At 37.0% G+C, this 19,155-nt stretch overlaps 1 protein-coding gene across 5 annotated transcripts in view; it reads right to left on the reverse strand.

Moving 5' to 3' along the window:
- Nucleotides 1–19,155, reverse strand: part of NKD1 (NKD inhibitor of WNT signaling pathway 1) — a 271,038-nt gene that overhangs the window by 250,433 nt on the left and 1,450 nt on the right. For 3 of the 5 annotated variants that reach the window (XM_064386407.1, XM_064386410.1, XM_064386409.1), the window contains exons 1-3: nucleotides 14,006–14,135; nucleotides 13,373–13,467; nucleotides 11,938–12,005 (exon numbers count right to left, since the gene is read on the reverse strand). The gene's annotated coding sequence lies outside the window, so the exon portion shown is untranslated. Of the gene's footprint in view, nucleotides 1–11,937; nucleotides 12,006–13,372; nucleotides 13,471–14,005; nucleotides 14,136–19,155 lie in introns of those variants that run through there. The other 2 variants (XM_064386408.1, XM_064386412.1) reach the window with 2 other exon arrangements.

Here is a 19,155-nt window from a genome sequence, read left to right on the forward strand (position 1 = left end):
AACTGCACTGATTTGAGTCAAGTGGCAGGCATACACAGTAAAGATGACAGCAGAATTAGATGGGCTTTTGCTAGACTTAATCTCATGGACCCAGTTGAAAACACTGCTAAAGTCACCTGGCACTAACTCTACTGAGGACTACAAAATGAGATATAATCATTCAATGGATGCACACGTTGGCTGCTGCTCCTTGCTGGAACCCTACACATGACATCCTTGCCTCTGCTGCTACTGAAGATAAAAGCTAACTTGAGTACACACAGAAGGGCTACAAAGGCACCAAAATTTTGAAGTGTCAATGTGGCTCAATCTCTCTTTCCTAAACAATTCACAAGTGGATATGTTTCCTTGAAAGCCGCTGGGACTGGGACATGTGAGCACTTCACCAAATTTCTGTTCATACAACCAGTCTGCATTTTTCATTTTCCTTAGACACAACATGTTTTACTGAACCTGTCCTACTTCTTTGTTGAAGTAAGCAGACACAGTGGATGTATGTACTTGGAAGTTTGGAAGCCAGCTAAACAGTCCTTCTGTCAACACCAAGATTGTTAGAGTCACTGTTAAGTCAAAGTACATGGGAGTTCAGAATGCAGAAATTTATTTAGCATGTCAGTACACCAGAATTTTTCAACTCTGTTAATATAGCTGATGCGGGAAATCTTTATACAATGCATGTTATTCTGACTTGTACTGCATACAATATATGTCACAAACAATAATGCAATTAAGTCTTTCTTCTTTGTAGTGGCACTTGGGGACTATTTGGATTAAACATAAATTTCTTAATCACCACTTCAGTGAAAAGATTTAGCCACTGTTTTGACATGGTATATATAGCATATCACAAAGTATCTTGATCCTCACTTACTAGATTTACACAGCAATGTCTTGGGTAAGCAACCACAATACATAGACATCTGTTATCTTTCTTATTCAGACAGCTCCAGAGGGAAATATTATTATACAGTGAGATTTTCAAAGGTAGAAAGGGAGTGAAGTATTCAGTTAATACTGATTTTCAGTCAGATGTCTAACTGTCTTTGTAGCTTCAGAAATTTTCTCATACATATTTAGGTAGTCCTGTGAGGAGCGGGGAGTTGGACTTGACAATGCTTTTGGGTCACTTCAAATTGAGATGGTTCGTGATTCTGTGATTCCATCCTCACCTGAGAGCCTGACCCCTTCTGGCCAGTATCAAAAAAGGTAACAGATACATCAGTGGGGGTTCATCTGTGTACTGACAGGGTCAGCACAGAGGTAAAAGAAGAAATAAGCAGATGATTTGGGATTTATCTTCAAAAGGAAAGAAATACAGGCTACTAAGACAAAGAAAGGCAAGATACCTAAATCTTCCAAAGGCCATATTATTTCCAGGCATTTTTTCCACAATAATGAATTGATCAGTACTTGCCTCTGACAATGAGAAAACTGAAACTTGGAACCAAAGACAGTAACATCATTTCATAGCAGTAAATGACATTATTTTTAGTACCACTGTAGCAACCACACATTTATCATTTAGAAAGGAGCTTGAATTTTTGTACCTTTTTGTAATTGTACCTAAAACCTTACACCCTTTAGACACATTCCTAATGCAATCCCTGCAACCATGCCCAACGCTGCTCAAAATTGGTTAGTTTGGAAGCAGATAATCTACTAGCACAAAGCACAGTACAAGTTAACCCTGAAAATATTTACCTAAAACTTCAGCAAGTGTTATCTCTTTCCCTATTTCTGTGAGGGAATTAGTGTCCCAGGACAGTCCATTTGGACATACTCACAATACACTAAAGTCCCTCCATATAAATCATTATAAAAATAAATGACAACTGCATAACACTGCCTCTGGCCTAATAATACTTTTATCATTATTACAGAAGAGTTTTCACGATAACTTTAAAGATTTGAATGAAGAAAATTTTTAGAAGTTTACAGGGCATAAATATCTCTTAATCAAAGGCAGCTTGGGAGAAATCATAAAGGTTACATGAGATTTACTTAATGTCTTTTTTTAATGAAAACTTGGTTGATGAAGGGGGAAGGCACAAGCATAAAGCATTTCAATTGCTGTAAGATTTTTGATGAATAACTTTTTCTTAATTCCAATTAATAATAGAACTAAACAGGCAAACACAAGTGAATTAAAAACTGAATCATTATTGAGATGAGTCTGTGCTCAGCGGTTTTTCATGTTTTCAACACTAACAAAGAAAATACATAAATACTGATAAAGTTTGCAGGTAGCAATACATGGAGAACTGAATCATAGCAAGAACCAGTCATCTATAAAAAAAGAACAGATATAAAGAAAGCCAAATCACAGATCTTGAGCACCTCCTTTTTGATAGGATTAAATACTGTCTGGTGTCACACTTGTCTCTCTTCCTCCAGAGGATAACTGTGTGTCCTTCTTTTGAAGGAAGAAAATGGAAACTCAATAGAACAGAAAAACATTTCATAGAAGAGAAATACATGTGTTTACAATCCCAAAAGGATTGTGGAATTCTGTCTTTTTGACAGTTTCTTAAAAACAGAGAAACAAACATGCTTCTACAAGTAAAATTAGTAAAGTAGAATGTGGGATATGCTTTCCTTAAATAACAGCAAAACAATTGAACCAACTTGTTTTTCACATCTTCAGTGCAGAACAAAGAAGCGTGACAGTTTGCTGGAGGTCACAGAACACCTGATAGACTCATCTATATAGGATACTGTTGGGCAGAGTGATTACTACTATATACAGATCTAGAGGGCTCCCTGTTGTCAGGCAGATTGCTGTTGAGAATTTTAGGATGCTTAGAGTAGTTAATTAAAGAGAAGCACTGGGAGCATTGCGAGGCCATAAATTCCTCCCTCATAGCTTATGGGGCTCAGTGCTGGAACTTTCCATCTGGCTGTTTTTAACTGGCATAAACTTGTTTTGACCTTAACCAGCATTTTAGACTAACACTACAAAGGGCAAAGAGAGAAAAGGTGGGGAGAAGTTATTAGTCAAAGAGGCTTGCATATATACACAATTATATATACACATATATGTAATGGGAAAACCAGCACTCCTGATTTATCCACTGGTATGTTAAAAAATTCAAAGCAAAGACAATATGGCAGTTTATAATCTAACTGTTCTACAAGCACATAAATTAACACACATTTTGCAATCAAACCAGCAAGCACTTGAAGAACAGGTTTGTTGTATCTGTAGGTATCAAATATCATAAAACATAAATTAACGAGTCTGTAGATTATTAAATGACAGTTGAGATGTCAGCTTTCCTTTTTTTATCATGGAAGATATTCCCAGGATCTGTGACATCTGTGGTGGCTAATCCCCCATAGAGAAACTGACATTAAAAGGAATTCACACTGTGGTAAAGCCATACACCATTACAATGTTAGCTATGGGTTTCCAAAGCTCTCCTGGATTCTGCGCTGCAGAGCAGAACTGGAGTGAAAACTGACAACGTTGGTTTCCACATTTGCATTGCAAACAATAGCTTTATAAACTGGGACTTTGAACCAACCCACTGTGGTGAAGATTTCCAACATCTTTCACAGGAAAAAAGAAAGATTGCTACACACCACTGTTCTCATCTGGTGTCCTGAATGTCTTGCATCTTTCAAGAAATGTTTCTTTTCAGTTGCTACCCGCTTCATTTTCAGCATTATATGTGATTTTTTTTTTTTTAAGTGTGAAAAAAATGGGAAAATATCACTATGAAATATCACTGTAATCCCTCAAAACAAACTCTAATTGACAAAAGTATAGTTATTCACAACAGCTTCCCAGAGGAAAAAAAAATCACTAAGAAAAAAGAATGCTCAAGTCAACTTTCTGTACCACCTCATCTCAGGTACTTAAGCTTGGTCTTGCTTCCAGTCCAAAGTCATGCCTCACTGGTCTTCCATCTCTCATAGGAATGCCTGTCCTTGCTTTCTCTCATAAAACCCTTCAATTGAACTACTTCTTTCATTTCATTTCATTTCTGATAATGACAGTGTCATTATCTTTTGTTTTCTATCTTGTGCTTTTGGATTGCAAATCTTTTATCTCTGCATCGCCTCATTTTGACTTCACCAGAACCCTGCTGCACTAAAAGCCTTCCAGTGAAACTAGCTCAAAGTGTGGCCCTTCCTTTTGAATGGAAGGTTAATTTCCAATGATTCCATCATTCTTCCCAAAGGGAAGAAATCCAGAAACCTGCAGATCACTTCATAAACCACCGCTGTTTAAACTGAAACTATTTGTCATTTCTCCACATCAGCTGTACACAGACACCTGCTTGTAAGTAGTTTGGGCAGCAGTGGTAAACCAGCAACTAAACAGGGCAGGCATCTGGAAGAAAACAGACAAGTGCCCCAGAGCAAACTGTCAGTAAAACCAGAACAGCCACAGAACCCAGCCTCATCTGCATCCAGCATTTGCCTCTGCTAGAAAGATTTGAAATAGGAAGCTATTTCTGCTCCATTACTTTTAGAAATAAAACTTCTAAAAGGGACATGACCTTTAAGGATTTTATACAAGGAGCTGTAGAGCTCAAGCTCATTTACAACCCAGAACTAAGTCTTTATAGTGGTATGGCAGTAACTCCACACAAAAACATCAAAATACTTCATTTCTACAGCATTAATCATACTTTCTGCTAGCCTTGAAACACAGCATTCTTTCATCCAAAACAGCATCCCCAAAGTAATACTACATATTTTAACTTTGCTGCTATGATGAGAATAGCAATTACTGACTATGCACATACTTTCCACTTATTTAGTAAAAATTACCCACTCTTTTTAAAGCTAGTATTTTTTGCTGGCTTATATGACAACAGATACATAAATGAGACCATATTCACTTCTCACATACATGAAATCACCCATTATGTTTATCTGAATTGCAACACTCTCCCTTCATTAAATATTCACATCTCACTAGACCTTCATTCTTTTCTTCACCACATGAAATAATTTTCAATGACTGCTTCACAGTGCAGGGTATTATATCAAGATTAAAGCATCACTAATTATCGCTGAGGAGAGATAAAAAATTTCAACAAAAAGACTGAAATAATTAAATAATTAAAATAAATGTTCAAATTACCTCAGTGGAATCACATCCAAAGAAAGGCTGACCCATGATATTCTAAAAGAATATAAACAATGTAAATAAAACACGATTTTGTTCTCTCAGAAACATCTAAGAAAGGAGACCCTTAGTCATTGGCTGGTAAACACTCTAACACCACCAGATCAGTCCTAGTCTGCCTCATCACCCTAAACTCTTTAATCTGTGTAAGCACAAAATGAATGTATTAATTGCTTCTCAGAAATACTGGAACTGATGAGCACAGTGACAGTCTCAGGGAACCAGGGGTCACTGAAAGCACCTGTGTCACTGCACATAAACACAACAGCAACCCACGCAGGGCTGCACTTCCTATTTACTCTGTATTTCATTTCTTTTTAACCCAGGCACATGACAGATGACACAAGCACTAATCTATGGACAAACAAAGCCATCTAAGTGATGAAAGTTTTAGATTTCTACTGGGAACTGGTATAAATCACATTTTGAATCACTGAAAAGACAATTAGGTAAAGGTACAGGAAAAATATTCTGAGCAATAATAACTCAAAATATAAAAAGTTGTATCTTCACTCTGGTTTGCTTTAGATGGCAGGATATTTTGGATAAGGACCATCTTTCTGTGGGTAATTATAACACCTAGCACATTGAGCCCTTGACTTGTATAGTAACAAAGCAGCTATCAGAGCACACATCAGACAGACAACCTTTTAATTGTTATCTTCTAATGTTAGCTGAAGCAAAACAATAGAACTAGGGATATCAAAAACCATAAAAAATATCTGAGTTGTCACATGAAGACGAGGTCAAACATTATGCTAATTTGGTCAGATAATTACAAAGAATAAGAAATTGTAAATTCTAGATGGTAGTGTGTGAATATAGATCCACAAAGTATATTCTCCCAGCTACTAAGAAAATGTGCATCTGACTTAGAACTACAACAATGAAATATGGAACTTCATTTCCACATAGAAGCAGTAGTTGCTATATTACCAAATTTGAAATAATGTCTGATATCCTTGCATTTATATCCAAATCTCAGCATTTCTGAAGAATCAATGCTGACCTAAATGCTGCATATTATTCTCAAACAAAATTAGTGAAAAAGGGCATAGCACAATCCTGACATTCCCTGTACACAAAAGCATGTCAGTCATTTTCCCGAGGTTCTTAGGTGCATGAGCAGGATTTGAGCTCTTCAATAGCCTCATGGATAAGCTGTTGTTATACTGAAGATCAGGCAGCTCTCTAGGAGGGGGAATTGACCTCCTGGTGGTCTTCTAAACTGTCTGCAGGCTGGCAGGTACCAGAGATACGTGACATTATGAGAGCAGCTGAATAGCTCAATGGTCTTTTTTATGGTAACAGCCAAGAAAGGCAGACACCATTCCCAACAGCCCTAAAGTTCTAGGAGTTGGGCCAGGTGGGCTGAAGTTTTCCTTCACGTTTCAATGCTAAAATCAGCCTGAAGATTTTTGGCAGTCACATCCATCTATATAAAGGCAACTTGAAGCAGCCAGAGGCAAAAAAAATAGTAGGCGGCTGGAAAGTCAAGGGCACAGGAAGAAAGGCATGGTAATACATCCCTGCGAGAAAGTATGAGAGCAAGTGCACTCCCTGAAACAAAGGACGAGCAACTACAAGCCAAGAAATTATTTGTGGTAGTTTGATCCCAGCCATGTTTAGAAAAGCAGTACTACAGGTATTTTCTGTGAATAAGGAACAGCTTTTTACCATATGAAAATTTCTTCTCTTAGGAGAAACAGTCCATAAAACTCTGAACAAGTAATAAAGCTCTTGGCTATTAATAGCCTACATTTATGAAGTACCAGTTGTCAGCAAGAATACTCAGTGTGCCAGTCACTCCCAGAGTCACAGACCCATCATTAAATGTCCAGCAAGTGGTTGTGCGAATAGTAAAGTACAGTGAAACAAACATTTGGCTAAAAATAAATAGGGAAGAAGGAATATGACCAAACTTGTTATGGACACCAGAAATTTCTACATTTCTGTTTTAGAATATGTTCTTCCTAAGTACCCTGTAAACTGCCAACAACATCTACATATTTTAATGAATTTAGATAATTTATTTTAAAAGAGTAATGTGATTTGCCATAGCACCTGCAGTGGATAAAACATAGAATTCACACTGAAAGGTCACCTGAGCATCTTCCTTCATGATAACTCTTTTTTATCCAAAAGATATAAATCATTCATTCTAATAAGTAAGATATTGTAGGTACTACTTACTAGCAGTGGAATTTACCTTTCCTTCAAACATCTCCCAATCTTCCCTCCTGTACCTTCACATTACACTGAGCTCTAAAGAAAAGGCCTCATGACAAAAATCCTTGTTTGGTGGACATCCTCACCATTCAAAAGGATAATCAGTTAGCAGAACTAACCTGAGAAGGAAAGCTCATGTTATTCTAAAGTATGAACTAGATTCTGTGCTAAAATGAAAAGGAACACAGCAACCCAGAAGTCCAATATAGTTGCCAACATTTTTCTCTTTTGTGTGTCCTCTAGAGAATGACCCATAACTGAACCAGGAAACCAACATAAGAGCATGAACTGAGGTTTCTTTCATCTAAAATGACCCAAAATGCCCTCCTGGAAAAAGAGGGGGGGGAAAAAAAAGTTTGGGGGTGGAATTTGTCTTCCCACACTACCGCTAAATCTCTGGGTTAAAAATCCATGCAAATCCAATGCAATGAAAAAATGTGATGAAAATGAAATTAATGTACTTTTGTACATTTGAGAATTTGGAAGAATCCCCCTTTCTTTTGAACATATAAAATGAAAAGATCCACAACACCCAGAAGGCTGTGAATAATTATTTTTACTAACAGGACTGCCAGAAATTTTTAAACACTTACTAAGCACAAGATTTCAAGATTAAAAAAAAATTAACTTTTAAGTTTTTTCCCCAGATTCCTTTCCTCAACAGACTTCACATAAAGAACTTATTTCAATTTTCCCCTCTATTAAAAATAGATGACATTAATAAAGCCAAAGAGGAGGCATTTCTATTCATCTAAATTTTGCAAGGAAGCATATTTACGCAGATGGATTTGGATGTGAACAGTACAAATCATTCAGAAGTGTGGCTGCAGTGCCTCAGGATTGGCCTTCCTTGGGACGTAAACAATAAACTCAATTCTGCTGTTAACTTACTGATTGCACAGGTGCCACTCTAACAGCATATTCTCACAGCTGATAAAAACACATCTTATTTCTTGTGAACTTTCAGTAGCTGACATTCTGCATCATTCAGTGGCAAATGAAGACTACAGCACAGAATTCAAAATTATTTATAACGAAAGCCAACAGAGAGCTCAAATTCTTCTGTTGTTTGCACTGAAGTAATCCTAAAGTAACTTGATTTCTAAAACAAAATTGAGTTTTGATTGAATTTTGTCTAAAATACTCCAGGAGTTGTGTTAACAATTAACTGTAAAAGAGTGATGTAGTCTTTTTTCCCCTTGTGGGCCAAGCTATACTCTTCCAAGGAGGAAGCACTTAACCATTTATGAACTATAGCATTCCTGAGCAGAAACAATCTAGCCTGTTTTGCTCTTCTCACTTGCTGATCAAAAAGTATTTCTATCAACTTGTGATCTCTGGAACATGTTGGTGTGGGCTGGGAAATCCCCAACCACCAAGACTGACAACAATTCAAGTATTTTTACTCTTTGTAAAACATGATCTCAGTTTTCTTATGTGGTAGCCAAGATGGCGGCATAACAGGAGTTCATCCTGGCTGCAAAGTGCCTGGAATCTCATATTCACAGAATAAAGTTTCCTGATATAAGGAAAATAGCAGAAAGCCTATGGTCAATGCTGTTTCTAAAACAAAGGGGTTTGTAAACTATTAGCAGAGTCTTTCTGACTCTAACTGAACAGGTTTAATCAGCTGTTGGCTAAACGAGGTCATCACATTTACACCCTTGCTCCCTAATTTAGCCAAATCAAGCCAGCTGCTTTTTACTTTGGTTATAAATATAAAAGCAAATGGGTATCTGTCACAGCATATATCACAGTTGAGATGGCCACTACACACAGAGTATCACCACACAATTTCAGAAGGCTTTAAGCATTCCCCCAAACAGAGTCACACTTACCACATCAGCAGGCTTCAGGTGTCTGCCCATACACAGGAACACCAGATCAGTTCAGAAGGCTGCAAGCATCTGCCCTTCCTGTTCTTTAACCCAACCTTTTATCCCCTCATGTTGATGCCCTGCCCCTGTGTGCCTCTGCTCCCTTTGCGGGTTGGTCAGTGCCCCTGGGCACTCCATGGCTCATTGCTGCCAGTGCTGCTCACCTGCTGCTCACAGCTGCACCCACTGGGGATGGGGCTGGGCCAGACCCACTCACAATTACCCCAAACTGGGTACTACAGGTTTGTAGTAGCCTATACAGCAAGACAGGCAGAACTCTGTCAGTGAATAGCTGCCAAAAAACTTAAGAAATAAATGTTGTCAATATTTAAGAACAGCCCATACTACTTCTTTACTAAAAAATGAAATGTACTTCAAGCATATTCAAGGAAATTATTCACCTCTGTAAACCAGGTGAAAATAGTGGGACTGTCATCTGGATTTCAATTCCAAATTTACTCTAGAATAACAACTACTCTAGTTTATTAACTCAGTTTATGAAGTGTATAAATAAAGCATCTTTGATAAAATGATAAAGTTTGACAGTCTGCAATAGCCTGGGGAGACTATTCCCTACGTCACTGTGCTAAGGAAGTGCTGTGCTTTTGTGAAATGCCTTAATACAGTGATATTGACAGGACCAAGAGAGCCTAAGGTAAATAAATATTGTCTCCCTTTTGAGAAAGCTGTTTACTTCATGGTATCTTCATCCTTAATAAATGCTTAGATTCACTTTATGAGTTACAGTTTTTTCACAAAATAAGGATTATTTTAATCACGTCAGTTAAATACACCATGACTCCTCCAGGCGGGTAAAAAGGTGTTCAGGCATTGTTGAGTCAGGCATCAACAAGCCACGGTAGAACATCTGCATGTTCGTTTTGAAGACCAGAACCTTTCATAATCTTTATATATCCAAAGAACTGGATGAGCCAAGAAATGGTGATTTATCTACCCAGCATTTTTTTCTGTATTGTTTCTCTATTTGCCTACATGGGAAACTGTAGTAAAAGCAGAAAACAATTTCAAATCAAGTAGAATAAAGCTGTTCTACTTAACATCCTTCAGTTTTTAGCAGATATTATCATTTCACAGAACAGGCTGTTACTTTTTGTTTATATTTAGTGCTATACGTCTTTCAAGATCATGTACTGAGCAACAATCTAAAATAAATTAATACACTCAGCAAGAGATGAAAGAAAATAAAAATAATGAAGAGGCAACATGGTGTAATACTTGTTATAAAATAAAGAGTTTGTGAGATCAGAGGGAGGAAAAAAATCAGTGTAACTAAAGGTTTAGGTGAGATTTGGGGTCAGACTCTATCTCTCCTTTGATTGTTTTTTCTCAACAGACCTGCAGGCCCAAGATATAATGTGTGCCTAAGACAATTGGAGATGTTCTACCCTGGCTCCCTGTCCGTAGTGGGCCTCTCTGCCTTAGCTCTGACATTAACTCCTCATTCCACCACTCCTTGGCAAACTGATTAAATATAGAGCATCTTAATGGACTTAATGGACTACTGCATATACTAACTTCATCTTTATTGTATAGTATATCAAAATAAAAATTAAAATAGCTAAGCCATATGTAGGAAATACCATTAAACATTCTAGTATATTAAAACCATTAAGAATTTCATGCAACAAATTTCAAAAATTGCACATACTCTTTTCTCCTCCTACACCAGCAATGTAAAAGCAAATATCACAGCCAATACAATATACATAAACAATATGTATATTGTATATTGCATATACAAGTCTGCATTTGAATTCTGAGCCCTGGCTCTTAAAGTCAGGTTTAACTGCTATCATGAGTAGAGTTTCTAAATTAACTATTATTACTTTTGTCTGTACTCCTTCACTGTTTATTCTCAAGGCACCATGGCATCTTGTAGTTTACCACCAGGGGATTGGTAGAAAGCTGTTAAAGCAGAAGTTTTTGTAAATCTTAGGTAGAGTGGCTCCTACTGCTGCTATGGTAATAGAGCAAACCAAATATGTGACTGCAACACAGACCAAGAAAAAGTTCTGCAGAGGCTGTGAGTTAATAGTGCCCACATCATTTCTGTCCCCACTGCTGCTCTGTTTGATGCACCAACACAGGACCAAAAGACCACTTTGATACAGACCACTGTAGATATTTAATATCCCTTCACTTTGTCTCATCTATGTGTACTCACACCAAGCACAAAACTCCTGATTTTTGTTCCTTCTTGGCCATGAGGTTGGCTTAGCAATACACCTCTGGAAAATGTTCTAGCTTTCACCATATTACCTACTGCTGTACTAGAATTATTCTCTTCCCATGTTCTGACAAATTATGTCAGAATAATAATGAATCAAATCAAAACACAGAATGACACTGTTTACTTGATGTGAACATGCTCTGAGAGTGAAATTAGACTTGCTAAAATGCACATGCATAAAACTCTCATCTTTTATATCCATCATCCAGTGTTCTTAAAAATGTGTAAGTACATATTATGAACACAGTGTAGTTCAGCACAAAATGAAACCATGCTGGGCCTGCTACAAGTTCAGTGTCCAACAAAAATTAGCTTTTACATGTTGTGGGAACCTCTTGCATCATAGTCAAAGCCTTATGGATTTTTTTTCTATTTTGTCATATATTTCCTCATCAAGCTTTTCTCAATGGTTTTCTTACAACTCCAAATTTTCCAATTACCTGGAGTTTTGCTCCATTTTTCTCCATTTGCTCCATGCATCAGGACATGCTCAGCTATGGCCTTGTTCCTAAACAATGTTTTAAGAAAACCTTGTTATTTTCATTCATTTCTTAAGGTAGGTCTGTGAAACAAGGTCCTTTTAAGCATATCACCTGTCAAGTTTCAGTCATTGCTATGTAAACATGTATTTGTCTTCTCACGGGTGCTCAAATGAGTGGTAAATTGAGCCAGGCAGAACTGAGATCCTAAAACTTACTAAAAACTACAATTAGACTGATAAGAAATTAATGATCTTGCAAACTACTGGTGAAAACTCTCGTTTGAATTACAGTCTTGTTAACTTTTCTTCCTTCACTCTAGTAAAAGCCAAACATATAAATGAGGGGAAGAAAATGAAGTAATACAAATTATGCAGAGAGATGTTTAAATGGTATCCATCAGTACTTCAGTTAAATATCTCCAAACAATCATTCAGAGTGTTTTTGATGCTAACATTTTTAATAATTTTGCATATCCAGAATAGATTCTATGACATTTTGACTTCAGTATTTTGTTAAAAAACAGCAAGCAAAAAAAAAAGTGTTTCAGTAAATATTATCATAAAATATTGATTTGAATTAAAACCAAAAAAAGCAACCTGACTGACAATCAAAACATTAAGATTAAGAAAAACGCTGTAAACTTTTTCTTATTTCATCCTGCAATTCGTCTCAATAATGTTTGTTTATAGCAATAAAAATAACAATTACAATGTGCTAGGTAAGACCATTTTAGAATGATTAAATAAACCTAGTGCTATTTTATCTTTAAAAAGAGATCAGACTTGCAAAGAAATACTCATTAGTAATTTGAAAACCATGCTATGCTACACTTGCATTTAATAAGGTAATGATTTACATTTATGCAGTACCTTTTATCCCAAAGCAATTTACAATTTACAGCCAGAGATTATCACTTCATCTCCAGTGGAACTCAACAAATGTGAAGTGTACAAATTCTGGTAGGTAACAATAAATATAAGGTTTCAGTTGAACCGACTCTTATATTTATACCTTCAATTAAATCAAACAAAAAAATTAAATCATTTTTCTGAAGTTGTATTGGCCTTTTTACCTACCATCCATTTGTAACATGAGAAACAGGTTCTACAAGAAGCAGAAAAACATTTTCCCATTACAGATTATCTGAAATACAGAAAGATTGGTGGTTCATCAAGGATTCTGAAAGTGCCATCTAAGATACAGGTAGCACTTCTTCCTCAACTGCTTCCTATGAACAGCAGTAGTTAAGAGTAGCTTGGGATCAGAAACCACATTTAGAAAAACTCTGATGTTCAGACATGTCAATGTAGACAATGTTTAAAAAAATATATAGATCTACAAAGCATTCAAAATGTAACAAGTTCTACTTTATCCACTAGAACAACCATATTACCTTAAAACAAGCTGTATACTTCCATTTTCTGTGGATTTGCTCTCTGGAATGCACACTTTCACCTTGTAGTGTGTAGCAACAGGGATGAAGAATTGCTCCTTTAAAAAACAAAGAAACAAAACAAAAAGCACTGAAGGCAAGAAGTTATATGACAAAAATTAGAGTGGTTTTAGGATAAAAATACTGGCTATCTTGCTCTATGGTTAAACAAAATCAGTTTTGGTTTTCCAAGAAAATTTGGCATGAGTGTAACTATGACTGAAATTCCGTATAGAAAAACAAGGATGTGAATGAAATGGACAAAAGCATAAAACCCTGATAATTGTGAAAACATCTTCTTGTCCAGTCAGCCTGTGGAACCACCTGACATGATATATAGTGAAAAACAAAATATGAGCTCAACATTTCAGACACCAGTGGATCATTTCATCCTCAGCATGCAAGACAAAGTCCTTCAAGAAATAAATGCCCAACACTGGCATGTAACATCCAGACCTGACCATGTCACCACACATTTAAATTGCTTAATGCAACTCTGTGTAAATTTCCATAAAATGTCAAGCAATTTTTAGAATTTGTAGTCTCCTTTGGAGACACAATGACCACAGAAAGGAAAGAAGAGTTCACAAAAACCTACTAAAAATCCATTCCAGTTCCAGGATCAGATTCTGATTCTTGCCCTGGGGCCTCCAGAGGGCTGAGGTTCAGTTGACCTTCCACCAGAGTGGGGAGAAGGAAGGCACTGCAGCTCTCTAAGAACCTGCTGGTGACAGAACCACACAGATCACTGACCTGATTGATTTCATTTCACAGCATACACAAAAGTCCTACAAGAAGTGGCCATATTGTTATTGCTATGTTTTAAATTAATAGAAAGAACAAGTAAAGCACTAATTGATCATCTACTGTGAATAGATCTGGAGAAATACTTAAAGCAGCAACGTGAATACCCTGTCAGAATAAATTATAAAACATGCATTTCCATATAGATCTCAGAGCAAATACTTCATGCAGTCTGACAAGGCCATTTTGAATTGATCACACCCAGTTCTTCTCAGACACTCATGCATAAACCCTTGCTACAACAACATTAATGAGTAATGACATAAGGAATTTTGGTCTAACCAAACAGACTCCATCTGAACAGTTCCATGCTTAAACCCTTAAACTCCTTCCCCATCTCCCTTTAAGCAAATGAGGGGTTTTTCTTTAAAGGTGAAAAAAATTATCACATAGCTGTCATTTCATACATTTTTTTCAGCAAACCCTCTCAATTGAAGTGCAGTATAACAAACAGGAACATAATTAGGCTACAGTGGAGGCATTTTGTTCCTCACAGACTACATCCACCTCCCCTCTTACTCCACATCAGGCTAGTTATTCACAGAGACTTTGAAAGAACTAAAATTGCTTCAGAGTTTTAGTTAATCAACTGAGCCAGGCAAATCTCTCACAATTTTCATTTTCTCGCAATGGTCACTTTTTGACCTGAGCCAATCTTTTCTAAAGACTGTATTCTACTACATGGGTTTAGAACAAAACAACACAAAAAAACCACAAAAAAAACCACACAAAAAAAAAAAAAAACACAGAAGCTTAAACCAAAAGTTCTTAGTAATTTCTAAGAGATTTATGGTTTGCACCAGGTCCTAAACATCTGGATATTGAAATAATATTCTTTTGATTACATATAATCAGTAATCTAAATGGTCAAGTGACCTTACAGTACATTTTTATGCTGCTCTCCTCCAAGCTTTCACTTAGAGAGCAAAATTGTACTGCATATCACAGGAGCTACAGAAGCATGTTACAAATTCTAAGTTCCCATCCACTCTACATCTTTGGGTGTCAGTACCACGGGGAAGTTTCAAGAGACAGTGTGTGTAACATAAGAAGATCAATTATCTGCCACCTGGCTTGTGGTTGGAAAGTTAAAAATATTCCAGCTCTAATTTATGCAAAACTTTGTGGAGTGCAGAAGGTATTCCAGGAGAATATGATCCAAGATGTCATTATCCTTAAGAACAAGCATTACAAGCAGCAGATAACCATCACTGGTGTTGTCTGTCTTCTGAAGCACCAGAGAACAGCCTGCACGAATTTAAAGAGTCAGCCCCTCCTTACAGACCACATGTGAAGGTCTCACGTTCTGGATTGCCAGGGAAATGTAGCACAACCAGGACAAGGTCCCAGGTATGTTGGTACCTCCTGGGACTATGCTGGTTGCTTGTTCTTACCATGAGCAACTACTACTACTTAACTACTACTGCTACTTCTTTTAGTACCTAAATATGGTAGAGTCATCAAGGAGAAAGCTACATCAAATCTTCAGTTTATTCAGCCCAAGCTGAAGTTGTTCTCAATTTTTATTTTTTTCTAGGTTGTAGAATAAAAAGCCAAACCAAACTCAAGACAAATACCAGTCAAAACATATTTATTTTTTCCTTCCTCAATCTGAAAATGAAACTTAACTGTTAGTTTGATGTTTCTGTCAAACGGGAATGGAAACTTCTTCCTTTTTCCCTCATTTTTTATTTCCCTTAGAAAAGAAAATTCTGATTACTGGTTCAGAACAACAGTTTGACTAACATTTGACATTCCTTAGTGGACGCCATTTAGCACAGAAACTTTTTACTTCTGCTAGAATTTGCAGTTGCATTATACTGATTCCTTTAAGTTCATTTTTCTCCCTTCACATGAACACCAGTGCATGCAGTATTAGTGTCTGCACACACTGTTCCGCCAATCCTGCTGAGCTCAAACACCTTCCTCAAAGAAGTTTAAACTAAAGGTGACAGAAGGCTGGACCTTTAATTCTTCTTGTTGCATGGAGACGTATAAATAGGCCCCACCAGCACACCCTTGCACACATCACCCCCCCTTTGGTGCTCCCTGCACAAGTGTCCACGTGTTTCACCTGCATGTGCACAGGGCTCCTGGTGGCCATTGCCTCTGGTCACAGCCTGCGCAGCTCAAGCCATCCCCAAAGCACTGCAATGCCACAGCTCCTCAGCCAGTGCACAAAACACAAACACCTGGGGAGGAGCTGCTGCACCTGTTGGCAATGTGGGTGAAGGACACCAGACTCCAGCAGATGAAAACCAAAGCTGTTACACAGTGGGGGGGGGGGACGCTGCAGATCCCATGTTCCCCTCTCCATTTTTAAATTATACATTTCCCACAGACAACTGTATCAGGATTTCTGAACCAACTAACAGATCACTAATAGCTTGAATGCAAACACCATCAGAAAGAGCTGAGCTAAACCCAGAATTTATCCTACAAAATCTGCTTGACTACTTGCATGAAATTAAAAGTCTTTAAAAAGTAACCATTCATGTAATGTCTTGTACTGTGCTTAACCAGATAATAAGCAAACATAAATTGTCTATTATGTAAATTTCCTTCTCTTGAATGTAAGTTGCTTTTCCTTTGCATATTACACCACCAAGTGGCATAATGCTCTTATTTTTGTTCAATGTGTTTTCTCTAGAGACACCACTACACAAAACAGAATTTAATTTAAAAAGATGACTTGCTACCTAAACAAAAAAAATTAACTGGAGTATCATCTAAGACATTCAGCTAGACACTTGTTTTAAACTTTCTCCTATTATAGCTTACAAGTGCAAATTTAATACAAGTACAAAGTTCATCATCGTTTTTCCTCTTACAGCATTTAAACTTTTTAGGAAAAGGTTTCTCTCCACATTATTTGGGTAATACCTATACCTAATGGAGAATTGTGATGTGCCTGCCATAAGCACAGACATTTTCAGATATTTTACTCAATTTAAAACATGACAAGAGTAATTAATATACATAGGGAAAACAAATGTTTAGGACTTTAAAGTTTGGCCAAGTATGAGAACCAAGGAAGTTCAGAACTGGCTGGTAATATCTTGATTGAACAAGCAAATCTTTCATGTATTTGAAACAAGCAGGACAAGACACATGAATGAGGGCAATGGGACCTGGCTTGGAATCATGAGTAAATTTGGTTACATTTCAAAGGACCCATCAGTTCAACCTAGAGTTCAAACTTTTCATCCTCAATTCCAACACCCAGCCTTATGCTGCTACCAGATGGTGTGGTTTTATCTGGAAATCCACTCCATATTTTGACTATATATATATATATAAAATCTAGTGGCTCCATATCCTCCAGCTGACTAGGGAAAAGCAGGGATGATGGATAAATCCCATTTGTCCATCAATCCCCTCTCATGAGGATCCAGCTGAATCCTGTTTAATTTTCCCTACCTGTGCAGCAATAGCAGCCAAGAACCAAGGTCATAAATGTTTAAATTTCATGCAATTTCATGCATGTCTAGCAAAATTTTTGCTATTTTAATTCAGAGGTGTGCAACAAGGTATTTCTTCAGGTGCACAAAATCACTTCAAAAGAGTTATTAAAAGAGGTGCCGGCAGGATTTGGGCAAGGTCACAGGAAAGATATTTACAAAACACAGATTTGTACAAATATACACACACAGAGATCTTAGAGCATGATCCATGTGAATGCTTTATGGGCAATAATATAATCATCCCTATGACTGAATTACAACCTTAATTTAAAGTTTATTACAGTCATAAGGATCTTGGGGTAGAAACAGATAATTGCCTATTTTCATGAATATATGAATTAGACACTTTCAGTGCTAAACTGAAAAAAGAGAAAATGCATCATAATGATGAGACTTTATTCAAATTAAGGGAAAAAAATTCATCTGTCACAGTGGATTTTGTCAGGACAAGGAAAATGACAATGTCCCTTTAATACTCACAGAATCAAGAAAATATTCATATTGATCACATTTTCAGATAATGAGTAACTGATTTAAAAGTCATATGAATAACTCAACAATCAATAAAATATTGACAGCATTCTTTACTTGTGCCACATGTGTTCAGATATTTTCAGAAAGGTGTGTTGGGGTAAAAAACTTGTTTAAAATTAATGTCTGTCACAAAAATTTTATTCTAACGTTTCCATGACTATAAACCAAACCCACTTATGAAAACCTCCCAGAGACTTTAGCATCCCAGGTTTCTATATGCTTGACATTCACAGAATCCTGCTCCCAAGGACTCTGGCACCCTCTCCTCCTGTGCCTTGCAGCAGCCTCTGCACCTTTCTGCTGTTACCAGGATCTGCCTCTTCCTCCTGAAGCAGTGATTAAGGAACAAGGTTTCACTAAGCTTTTTATATCTCTGTTAACAGACTAAATTATAATGCCTATCCTATACATCACTGAGCAAAGACAAACCCACAAACAACCCTGCTTATTTGCATTCTTCCTTTTTTTTTTTGGGGGGGGGGAACACAAAAAAACCCCCACATTATCAATTTAAATAATTTTGGTATTTGATGTCTAGCTAAATGACAAACACTAATATGATCTTATGCTTTCCATGGGTCTCAATAAAATTTCTTTACAAGATGGAAAAGGTATATGTGAAAGCACTTGGACATCCTGGAAGTGTTGAAGGCTGGGCTGGATGGAGCTCTGAGTAACCTGGTCTACTGACAGGTGTCCCTGTCCATGGCAGAGGGGCTGGAATTAGGTGGTCTTTAAGGTCCTTTCCAACCCAAACCATTCATGACTCAATGATCTATTTTCAAACATTTTCTCTGTTAGTGGCTCACAGTGATAAGAACAAACATTGTCTCTCACTCTTAAGTGCTAGTTGCTTTAGAAACGTGGCAGAGATTAAGAACATGACCCTCAGAAAATATGCAATGAATTGAAGTTACTAACTCTGCACAATCAACAAGAATG

The sequence above is a fragment of the Passer domesticus genome, chromosome 12 (assembly GCF_036417665.1).
Source record: "Passer domesticus isolate bPasDom1 chromosome 12, bPasDom1.hap1, whole genome shotgun sequence".
Classification (NCBI taxonomy): Eukaryota; Metazoa; Chordata; class Aves; order Passeriformes; family Passeridae; genus Passer; species Passer domesticus.